Source organism: Rattus norvegicus, chromosome 19, assembly GCF_021556685.1.
Source record: "Rattus norvegicus strain SHRSP/BbbUtx chromosome 19, alternate assembly SHRSP_T2T, whole genome shotgun sequence".
Taxonomy (NCBI): Eukaryota; Metazoa; Chordata; class Mammalia; order Rodentia; family Muridae; genus Rattus; species Rattus norvegicus.
The window spans coordinates 54,472,463-54,484,242 of NC_141552.1; the positions used below are offsets into that span (position 1 = coordinate 54,472,463).

The 11,780-nt window shown below is 45.5% G+C and overlaps 1 non-coding gene across 1 annotated transcript; it reads left to right on the top strand.

Annotated features, from left to right (window-relative positions):
- The first annotated feature begins 11,413 nt into the window (after nucleotides 1-11,413).
- On the top strand, nucleotides 11,414-11,543 carry LOC120098689 (small nucleolar RNA SNORA17). Its single transcript, XR_015644482.1, has one exon. It is a non-coding gene; the product is annotated as a small nucleolar RNA SNORA17 (small nucleolar RNA).
- The last annotated feature ends 237 nt before the right edge of the window (nucleotides 11,544-11,780 follow it).

An 11,780-nucleotide genomic window follows, 5' to 3' on the forward strand; every position in this document is an offset into this window, starting at 1 on the left:
CCTTGTGCATTTCAGTTGGTAGTGTCTAAGGATCATCCGTGGGGCGGAGCATCACTGCAGTCTGCTAATCATCCTAATCATCGCTGTATGAATTTATCTATTTTCTCTGTCCTTTGCACAGGAAGCACATTCTCTCCCCCCAACATCTCTCTTATTACAGAGTCTCACGGAGTAGCCCTGGATGATCTGCAACTTGCTTTGAAGACCAGGCTATCCCGGAACTCACAGACAGCTGGTAGCCTCCGCCTCCCGAGTGCTGAGATTAAAGGAGTGTGCCACCATACTTAGCTCTGTCTTGTTCTTCTAGCATAAGCATTCCTGTATACATGGGTAAGAATTTCTATAGCTTATATATCCAGAGATGCAAATTACTGTGTCCTGGGATATACAAGTGTTACACTTACAAGATAAGGTAAATTAGCTTCTAAGTAACTATGCTGGTCTACATTCCTATGAGTACTGTACAAAACTCCCTGTCTCCTCGATAACGTAATATCCACATAAACCACGTGATACTTTTTCATATTTGAGATTTACATATTCTCCTTCATATACTTATGCAGTCAACATTCATTTTATACTTCAGGTTATAATACAGTGCCACTTTATTTTGCTGCTCAAACTTCTGACCACTGGGAGCTGTTGTGTGTCTTTGATATTCTCCTTCAGGTATAGAATCAACCGTTCTTCTGTAGCTCTCTTGTTCCTTTTACTGGATAATGAATGGTCTTAGAAAATCAGGCGTGGGCCAGGAATGGTGGCAAATCCACATGAAGATGGCACTCAGACGACAGAGGCAGGAGGAACCCAAGTTTAAGACCAGCCCATTTTACCCTCCCCCCTCAAAAAATTAATCCATGTCAATGTTGACTAATTTTGGCCAACAAATTTGCTAATTAGATTAAGTGAGCTAATAACTTTCACATATACAAGTTGTTAAAAACCCATTCAAGAAGAAATAGGTGCACAGAATAGCCCCATGTTTGTTAATAAAACTCCACACATACTTTTAAACTTTCAAAGGAAATTATAGACTCACAGGGCTTCAGGGGTTAATTCTGTGAAGCATTGGCTCTACTGGTAATACTAGCAAATACTTAAAAAAAATGACAAGTTTGGCTGCAGAGATGGTTAAGCAGTTAAGCGCACCAGCTGCTCTTGCAAAAGACCTAGCTTCCATTCCCAGCACAAGCATGGACGCTCACGACCGTCTGTGACTACAGTGCCAGGAGATCTGATGCCCTCCCAAGATCTCTGATGACATCAAGGTCTCTCTCTGTGTATAGCCCTGGGTTGTCCTAGAACCCACTAGACCAGGATGGCCTTGAACTCACAAAGATCCACCTGCCTTTGCCTCCAGAGTGCTGGAATTAAAGGCACACCTGGCTTTTGTTTTATTTTGGGGGGCCTGGATCTCAAGTGTCCTCAGGCTGGCCTCTGGTTCTCTATGTGCCCGAGGGTGATCTCAAACTCCTGATCTTTCTGCTTCCACTCCCACAGACCAGGATTACAAATGTAAGGTGTTATAGTAAAGATCTGGCCGGTGTAAAGGTCAACAAAAAGAAAAGGCATCTCCTCAGGCTCAGAGGAAAGGAGCTCAATCCTCCTTATTGGGAGGTGACACAACCATCTATGTAGAAAATCCAATAAAAATTGACACACACACCACACACACACACATGCACACAGACATTGGAGATAGGGTAAATGAGGTTAGCAAGGATATGGCTTCAAGGTCAATTTACAGAAATCAATTATAGCTCCATATACTAGAAACAAATGGTCAGAAGTTGAAAAAAAAAATTTTTTTTTGGTTCTTTTTTTTTCGGAGCTGGGGACCGAACCCAGGGCCTTGCGCTTCCTAGGTAAGCGCTCTACCACTGAGCTAAATCCCCAGCCCCGAAAATTTCTTTTAAACACCTATTTAATAGAGCATTAAAAATGTGAACTAGAGGGCTGGAGAGATGGTTCAGTGGCTAAGAGCACCCGACTACTCTTCCAGAGGTCCTGAGTTCAATTCCCAGCAACCACATGGTGGCTCACAACCATCTGTAAAGAGATCTGATGCCCTCTTCTGGTGTGTCTGAAGACACTACAGTGTACTTATATTTAATAAATGAATAAATCTTTTTTAAAAAAATAAAAAAAATTTAAAAAATGTGAACTAGAGGAGCTGGGTGGCGGATAAAATCCTGGGCGTACAAACCTGAGCACTGGAAGATTCCCCAGTACACACCTAACTTAGTTGGTGATGAGAGACCCTGCCTCAATGTACAAGCTGGAGACTGATGAAGGATGATGTCAGATAGCAACCTCTGGCCTCCATAGTGTGAGCATCCACATGCAGCCACCCATTAGAATATCCCCATGCACACGCACACCCACCATGCAAAAATAAAATATAAGTATGAAATAAGAATATGTCTGACAGACTGGAGAGATGGCTCAGTGGATAAGAACACTGACTGCTCTTCCAGAGGTCCTGAGTTCAATTCCCTGCAACCACATGGTGGCTCACAACCATCTGTAATGGGATCTGATGCCCTCTTCTGGTGTGTCTGAAGAAAGCAATAGTGTACTCATATAAGTAAAATAAATAACTAAATGTTAAAAAATATGTCTGATCAGGGGGCTGGAGAGAGATGGCTCAGCGGTTAAGAGCATCCGACTGCTCTTCCAGAGGTCCTGAGTTCAATTCCCAGCAACCACATGGTGGCTCACAACCATCTATAAAGAGATCCAATGCCCTCTTCTGGTGTATCTGAAGACAGCTACAGTGTACTTATATATATAATAAAATGAATAAATCTTTAAAAAAAGAGTGTTTACAAAAAATATGTCTGATCAAAGTCAGTCAGTGATGATATAAATAATAAGAAAACATTGGTAAGAAATTTAGAAAGAATTCTAAAGATTGACACGTCCTTTTTTTTTTTTTAAGGTCATCCTTGACTATGCAATGAGTTTGAGGCTAGCCTGGGCTACATAAGACTCTGCTTAAGTAATAATAAACTAGAATACTTAGTAGTGTTCTAAGACATCAGTTCTTCCATATTTGATTCTCAGATTTAATACAATTCTGTTCTGAGGGGTCCATAGCTCTCATCACACACATACACACATGCACACATGCACACATACACACATGCACATATGCACACATACACACATACACACATGCACACATGCACACACACATATGTATGCATACACACATGCACACATGCACACACCAATCAGTTCACTTTCAGCTCCTTTGGATACTTACTCAGTTCTTTCTCTCTCTTCTTCTTCTTTGGAAACACTCTGGGTAAGTACTCCATGAAGCAATGGGTCCTAGCACAAACCCGAGGCCATGAACTTGCTGAGGGAGTATATTGGCTGCGAGTGAAGTCGTGAGCCATCTACCCACAGTCTAGCTTCTCCTACCTGTTTGCACACTCATGCCTTACTACCCAGAAAAAAATCACCCCATGTGCAAGTAATGTATCTTTGGCTTCTCAGACAGAGCCCCAAAATGGATCTCTGCAGATCTACCAGGAGGAAAGCAAGTCTTCCAAAATGCCCATCAACGGTAGAGCCTTTAATCTACAATTACACGTGCCTGTAATCCTTGTACTCAGGAGGGAGAGAACGGAGGATTATTGTAAGTACAAGACCAGCCTGGTCTACAAAATGAGTTCCAGACCAGCCAGAGCCACAGAGCCACTCTGTCTTTAAAAAGACAAAAATAAAAATCGAAAGGAACACAAAATTCTAGAATGACTCAGAATCCCTAATTCAAGACTGGTGCATCCCTCACCTCTCAGGGTGTTTAGTGCTGAGGTGCCCAGAGCCTTTCCTCCCTCAGTGTTTTCCAAGAGTGGGAAAGCTCTGAGGGTAATGGTACCCCACAGCATGCAGCAAGAAAGCCATTTACTTTGTATGGCATCCTCACCCCTGGTCTTATTGATTATACGGACGAGAAAGCCGTTGTTTGACGCTGGTCTTTCACTCTTTGCCAAAGACGTGAGCTTTTGCTACTTGGGCAATTCCTAGTGAGATTTCCTTAGCAATCATACAATCTTATCTTCTTCGTTACATTTATTGTTATAGCTGCCTTAGACACATGGCAAGGACAACTGGGTTTTCCATTTCTAATAGTGATGTAAAATTCTTTTCTTTCTCTCCTCTTCTTCCTCTTCCCCATGTGTTTTGATACAGGTCTCATGAGATTGTCCAGGCTGGCCTTGAATTTGAGGCCCTCCAACCTCAGCCTCTGGAATAATAACTAGGATTAGAGGTCTGAGCCACGATGACATCAGGTTTGGTTTTCTTTTCATGTATTTACTTGGTCTTTAAAAAGTGAGTTACAGCTTCTGATGGCGAGAGAGCGACACCAACCCACCCACAAAACCTTTGACCCCAAATTTGCTCTGTCTACAAGATGGGCAAGGATAAAGGTGGATCAGAGATTGAGGGAATGGCCAACCAATGACTGGCCCAACTTAAGACCCATCCCATAGGAGAGAGCCAACCCCTGACACTAATAATGATACGCTGCTATGATTACAGACAGGAGCCTAGCACAACTGTCTTCTGAGAGGAGTCATCAGCAGTTGATGGAAACAGATGCAGAGACCTTCAGCTAAACATTAGACTGAGAGCTTGGAGAGTCTTGTGCAAGAGTGGGGGGAAGGATTGAGGGAGGAGTCAAGGACAACACAAGAAGACCTACAGAGTCAACTAACCTGGGCCCATGGGAGCTCACAGACTGGCCAACCAACCAAAGAGCACACATGGCATGGACCTAGCCCCCTTACACATATGTAGCAGACGTACAGCTTGGTCTTCATGTGGATCCCCTAAAAGTTGGAGCAGAAGCTGTCTCTGACTCTGTTGTCTGCCTTTGGATCCCTTTTCCCTAGCTGGGCTACCTTATCTGGCTTCAGTGGAAGAGATGTGCTTAGTCCTGCTGTGACCTAAGAGTCCTCCATAGGCTTGCTCAGTAAAACGGTGCTTGTTTACTCTTTCATTTTGTCCCTAGGGACTCCAGGTAGGCGCAGGTCCCACCACATGTGTGTTCTTGCCTGACTCATACCGCTCATTTGCTCCTACTGACTTTAGCATCTTTCCTGGTTTAGGGACCCAAATCATTTAGGGCAGCCAAAGCCTCTCCTGGTTGATACAGATTCCCTCCCTACCCTGGAGCTCAGCACTGCTGTCAATGCCCCATACCAGTCTTGTCCATGCTGAGTCAGTTTCTTTCTTAGGTCTCCTAAAACACAAGCCTGTCTGGGCCTGTGAGCTGGGCGTCCAATGCCACTTCCTGCACCCCAAATCCCCTTAATAGGGCCTGCTCTTCTATTGTTTTCCAGTCCCTGATATTCATGGGGACATCGGCTGGAGTTAACCACATTTCCCTAGTGGCTCCTATGAGACAATCCATCAAGGACAGATTCTTAAGCTCAGTGGAGATTGTCTTAGATGGTGAAGCCTTGGTCTCAAGGATTGGTGCCTGGCCATCTTGCTCAGTTTCTCTACTTTGACAGTGGTCAGGCTGACCCATCTGCCTCAGTGTCCCCCAGCACCACCAGTCCGGAGTTGAAGGACTCCTGCATCGCTTGTTTGAAAGTCTTCTCTGGTGTTAAACACATGGTAATTGGAGGATAACAGTCTCTGGTATGGGCCTTGTTAAGACCTCCCCAGCAACAATCTGGACCACAGATCTCCCCTTTCTTTATATTAAAGATCGAACCTAAGAATCTTCTGTAACATCTAGGTCAGCCCTGAATTGCTATTTGACTCCTTCCATGGGATCCAGGTTTTGGGGTCCCAAGAGGTACTCTCTCTATGTTAGCAATCTTCTTTTAGACTCTCTTCTTTTGGCTCCTAACCATAAAAACTGGCTTGCCAATATCTCCATATCTCTTTTTCTTTTATAGAATTTACTAAGTCAGAGACCAATAGCAAAGCTATCTATCTATCTATCTATCTATCTATCTATCTATCTATCTATCTATCTAAAATTCCTTTCTTATACCACAACCTCTCTCCCAGCTGCCCCTTTCAGCTTCAAATAGATCCTTTCTTACCCACAGCAGTGGCCAGGCTGCCTCTGCAGCTGCCCACTGATAACCCCTCCCATCAGTGACCTGCTTGATAGTCCTGATGTCAGCCATTCTCAACAACGCACCCCCACACTTCCAGAGCAGACCCCACCCATCAAACAGGTGTGCCACTCCTTCCACCCAGAAGGCTGGAATTTACCCACAGACACCCCCAAGTGACCTCACCTTAGCCGCATGTCCCACTACTCTCTGCAAAGGTCTTGCCATTATCCGCATAAGATCTATAGGGACAAACCACTGTGTCAAGATTTCCCCTGCAGGGGCTGGGGATTTAGCTCAGTGGTAGAGCGCTTACCTAGGAAGCGCAAAGCCCTGGGTTCGGTCCCCAGCTCCGAAAAAAAGAACCAAAAAAAAAAAAAGATTTCCCCTGCAACCCCACACAACTTGGAGTCAATTCCCCAAACTCATCAACATTTTGGTTGAATTCTTCCGGTATGCCAAGTGTTGCTAAAGTCTCTTCCAATAGGAAAACAAGGTACATTGCCACCAGAGCTCACCCTGGAGCACCAGTGACTTTACTGGGTTCGCTTACAGAGAAGAGGTGAGGGGTGACATACAAGAAAGAGTGTGGGTGCTGTGCCCAGAACAGAATATGCTAGAAAGTCTTGAGCCAACACAGACTTTCCCATAGATGCACAGACAGGCGCCTACTCCACTATTTTCTGCCTATGTATGCTACCCCAGTGGCTCTCAACCTTCCCAATGCTGCAACCCTTTAATATAGTTCTTCATGTTGTAGTGTCCCCCAACCATAAAATTATTTTTGTTGCTACTTATAACTGTGATTTTGCTACCGTTACACATCATGATGTATATATCTGACACTCAGATGGTCTTAGGCAAAGGTGGAAACCCAGTTTGAGAAGCACCACATGCAATTAAGGCAGAACTGGATACAACAGAAGGTATGGGAGGTATGTCCCCAGGCTCACCCAGGGTCCTAGGATCCTTTCCCATCTTCTTTCTATGAGGGGATGTCAACTGTCAACAATCCTAGCTGGGATGAGATTTGCAGGGGATACAGCTGAACTCTGGAAGCTTGGGGGTTGTTTGGCCCAGAGGACAGTCCTGTACAATAAGCAGCCTCTAGACTCAACACTTTCCCCCCACCCTGCTGTACATAATTGTCAGCCTGCATTGGATGTTTCCTGCTTACGTCACATCGGGTGACATGCTGGGGCTTTATGTGATTGCCGCGTTTACTACTCCAACAGCCCCGTGGATGTGGCGCTATTATTATGCTTACTGTCCCCATGAGGCAACAGAGTATTAGAAATCTTAGGAAACCAGCCAACAGTCACACAACTACTAAGCAAATGGGCCAATCCAGGGATCCTTGGATGGAAACTGATCCTAGAAACAGCCTTCCACAGCACAGTCTACCTCCCGCTGAACCCGTTGCAAAGCAGGTTTTTTTTTAAAAGTTAAAAACATTTTTATCATTCACAATTGGAGAACTTCAGACATACACATACAATGCCTTTTGGTCATATTTGCCCCCTAATGTCTCCCATACCCACCCTAACAGCTTTACAGCTTTGGCATATAAAAGAAAGATTGTTAAGTCGCTGAAGTCGATCTGTGCTGCTCAAATATGCATGGGTGGTGGGGGGCAGCCACTGGTTTACCTACCAGCAACCACACACCTACAGAAAACGGACTCTTCTCTCCCTAACAGTCACCATCAACTGTCAATGGCTCCTCAGGTAGGGTGGGGTTCATCACCCTAGTCCTAGGCTATGCTAGAATGTTGTTGACTAACTTGATCCTGTGCAGACAACTCCAGCCGCTCTGAGATCATCCATCCTAATATATCCAGAAACCTCCCCAGCCTCATGGTCTTAATAATGTGTATGGTCCCTCTTCTACAATGCTCTATGCATCTTGAAGGGAAGAGGTATGATATAGACGTCCCACTTACGGTCAAACATTTCACAAACGCTTAATCCCTAGACTATGACCATTTGTAAGTTTCTGTGCTAACTGCTGTCCACTACACAGGGACGCTCCTCTGGTGAGGTCTGAGAGCTGCAGTAACCACGGGGAACTGTGATGGCTTGGATGAGAATGTCCCTGACAGGCTTGGGCATGCTAACAGTTGGTCCTCGGTTGGTAGGCTGCTTACTGGAAGTATGTCACTGTGGGCGGTCCTTGAGAGTTTATTGCCTTGCTCTACTTACAGTTCCCTTTTCTGGTTCCTGTTTGTGGTTGAAGATGTGATCTCTCAACTTCCTGCACCCACTGCCACACCTCACCTGCCTTAAGAGACTCTCCCCCTGGTAGAGCACTTGCCTAGCAAGGCCCTGGGTTCGGTCCCCAGCTCCGGAAAAAAAAAAAAAAGAGAGACTCTCCCCCTCTGAAACGGTAAGCCCTAAAAAACTCTTCCACAACTTGCTGTTGGTCATGGCGTTTTATCGCAGCAATAGAGAGGTAGCTACTGCAAATACAGTAAGATGGTTCAGTCAGTGGGTAAAAGTGCATGGCACCCAGACCTGACAACCCTAGTGGCGTGGGTGAGACCAGCTCTCCTGCACCCATGCCACGAGGGTCAACTCTCCCATGCTGCCTGGCTGAGGAGCAGGCCCAGCTCTCCCTCGCACCCTCAGGGCCAGCTCACCTGTGCCCATGCATCCAGGCAAGGTGTGATCCACTCTCCCCAGTGTTTCAGCCAGCCAGGAGTAGGGCCAATGCTCCCATCTCAAGCCCTCAGGGCCATCTCTCCCACACCACCCCAGCAAGGGGTTGGGGCCAGGACTCCCCCACCTATGTGACCAGGACCAACTCTAATATGTTCCCCGGGCAAGGGGTGGGGCCAGTTCTGGGCAACCCTTAGACATCAACATGGCCCTAGGCAACAGCCTCAGCCAGGGACATCCACGTGGCTATTGGTGGTAACACGGCCCATGGACATGGCACACACACCCACTGCTGCAGGGCCTAAACCTAGACATGGCCCTTGGTGGTAGCATGAGCTGGATATCACGGTGGCCTTGGGTGGCAGAACAGGCTACTCACACCAGGCTGGTCCTTAACAACCTTCGACTTTCTAGTTCTGCCTCTCTTCATAGTACAAAAACCTTTCCGCGGGGCTGGGGATTTAGCTCAGTGGTAGAGCACTTACCTAGGAAGCACAAGGCCCTGGGTTCGGTCCCCAGCTCCGAAAAAAAGAACCAAAAAAAAAAAAAAAAAAAAAAAAACCTTTCCGCTTGTTTTTCTCTCCCATCTCTCCACAACATACTTACTCCTTGTAGTGGTACTCGCCAGCCTTCTGGATGTGCTCCATTCTTCCTGCCCACAAGGATCTCTGGGTGGAGAGCATCTTTAGGGTAATTAAAAAGCTCATAGATTCTGCTAGCTCTTTTGAGCATCAGCTGCCAAGACGCCGTAGTATTTGTCTGTCCAGGAATATCCTTCTGTAGCACTTTAAAAAGCAAGAAAGAGGCCTGGAGAGATGGCTCAGCAGTTAAGAGCACTGACTCAGAGGTCCTGAGTTCAATTCCCAGCAACCACATGGTGGCTCACGGTCATGGTGGCTCATGTGATCTTTCGGTGTGTCTGAAGACAGTTACAATGTACTCGCATACATAAAATAAATAAACAAATCTAAAAAGCAAAAACAAAAAAGGAAAAAACAAGAACCAAGTTGAGAACACTCAAGTTGACATCCACAATGCATCATTGAGTATACTGCTTTCTCTCTTTTTCCAGTTCTCCTTGGTCTGTAACAAGAACGCCCCTCACTCAACGTCAGTTGCACCTTGCCACAAGCTTCTCACAGAAAGTACAAGGCCCGCCTTCACTGTCCACATCAATGAGTTTCTGACAGCAGTGGCTGGGAAGGAGAAATTCAGCTTCACCTTGGCTCAACCAACCATCTACAAGGTGCCACCTAGGAAGAGCTGCTTCGAATATTAAACAATGGGTGTGAGCGACCCTCCATCCATCCAGCTCTCCTCAGAAGTCAAAGGCCACCATTTACGTCATCACTTATGCTGCTTGTGGTTTCCGGCTATACAGGTTGCTAATTGTCAGGCAGAGATCAAGCAGAACAAGAAATGGCTGTTGGGACTTCTATGCACGTTTTTGCAGTGTGATTTAAGTAGTTCTCCCAAAGGCTAGACTCTGCATTACCCTTGCCTTTAAATCTCCAGTAGCTTGTGGGACTGACTGCCATTCAGAACTGTAGTTAGGAATTAAGCATCTCAATTTCTACACTATCTGGCGGTGGCATTTTTAAGACCGAGGTTGCTTCTTATTTGCTTCAGGAGAGGGGTGGTGGAAGCAAGAGAGATTGCTGTAGTGCTTGCTACACATCCATAAACACTGAGGTTTCATAGACACCCCACTGGTTTGACCGCCCAGTAAGGCTGACTTTAGAACGGGATGGGGAAATAACCATTTTACGGTTCTTCAGAGCTGAGCAAAAATTACCTATGACACATACAAATGCAGACTCTTAGTCTAGTTCTTTAAGATGCAACCTTAAAACTACTGGGGTGTGCCCTGGAAAACTACAGGTATTCCGGAAATATTTTCCCCTTTATTATTCAATGAAAAAACTATTTAAAAAAATAAGCTAGTCCCCAGCTCCGAAAAAAAAGAAAAAAAAAATAAGCTAGGTCTAGTGGCATAGCCTTTAAGCCCAGCACTTCAGAGGCAGAGGCAGGTTTGAGGCCAGCCTGGTCTCCAAAGTGAGTTTCAGGACAGCCAGAACTATATGGTGAGTCTCTGTTTCAACAAAACAAAACAAACAAAAAACCAAAAATCATTAGAATCAACGTTTTTTTTTTTTTTTTTTAGAATTCTAGAAGTTAACCAGTTGACGTGATCCAGGAAACACTTATTCAAGAAAAGTCACCAAATCTTGGTAACAAAAACTGCCATCATGATCTCCCCCTAATTTTTATTTTTATGTGTATGCATGAGTGTGGGTTCACACCTCAAGGCTCCAAACAAGGGAAAAATGAGGGTAAGGCCAAATTCTCAACTACCATGCTGGTTGCCGTACTATGTGCACGGGCCCTCTGACAAAGAGATATTCCTTGTAGCCATTTAATCGCGAGTTGGCTACTCCACAAACCAGACCAATGCAGCCAGGGAATGCAGACGTTAATAGAATTAGCCCATAAGTGTCACTAAGCCAAGTTACCACAAACAGCAGCAACAAAATCTGGGGGCGGAGGAAGATGGATAAGGATCTTCTAAGTGCCATGTTTCTTAAAACGTCCACCCACAATGGCCAAATATTACCTAATATTCATGAGACACACCATCAAACTTTTGATTAAAAATTATGAGCTAGGTCTGCTCCTAAAGGCATCGCAGGTGTGGCTTCTGTATCGTATTTCCGTCAGTAGGTGGCAGAGAGGAGAAAGGCTAGGTCTCTGCTCAGTGTTCTGACCTGTGAACATCTGAATGACATTCCCTGAAAAACGTGAGCCTGAGGTGACCTCCAGTCCAGTGCTGTGCGGGCTGGAGGGTGCACTCCATGCTTGAGGTGACCCCTGCCCAGTCTATAATGCATGGATGAGTCATTACACTGCTGAGACCACTTCTGAGAAGACCTAGATGCTCAGAGCCCCGGGCACTGCTAAGAGGAGCAAGTAAGTGGTGGAGAAATGGAAGAGAAAGAGAAACAGAAGGATGTGGGCACCACGAAGAGGCACAGAG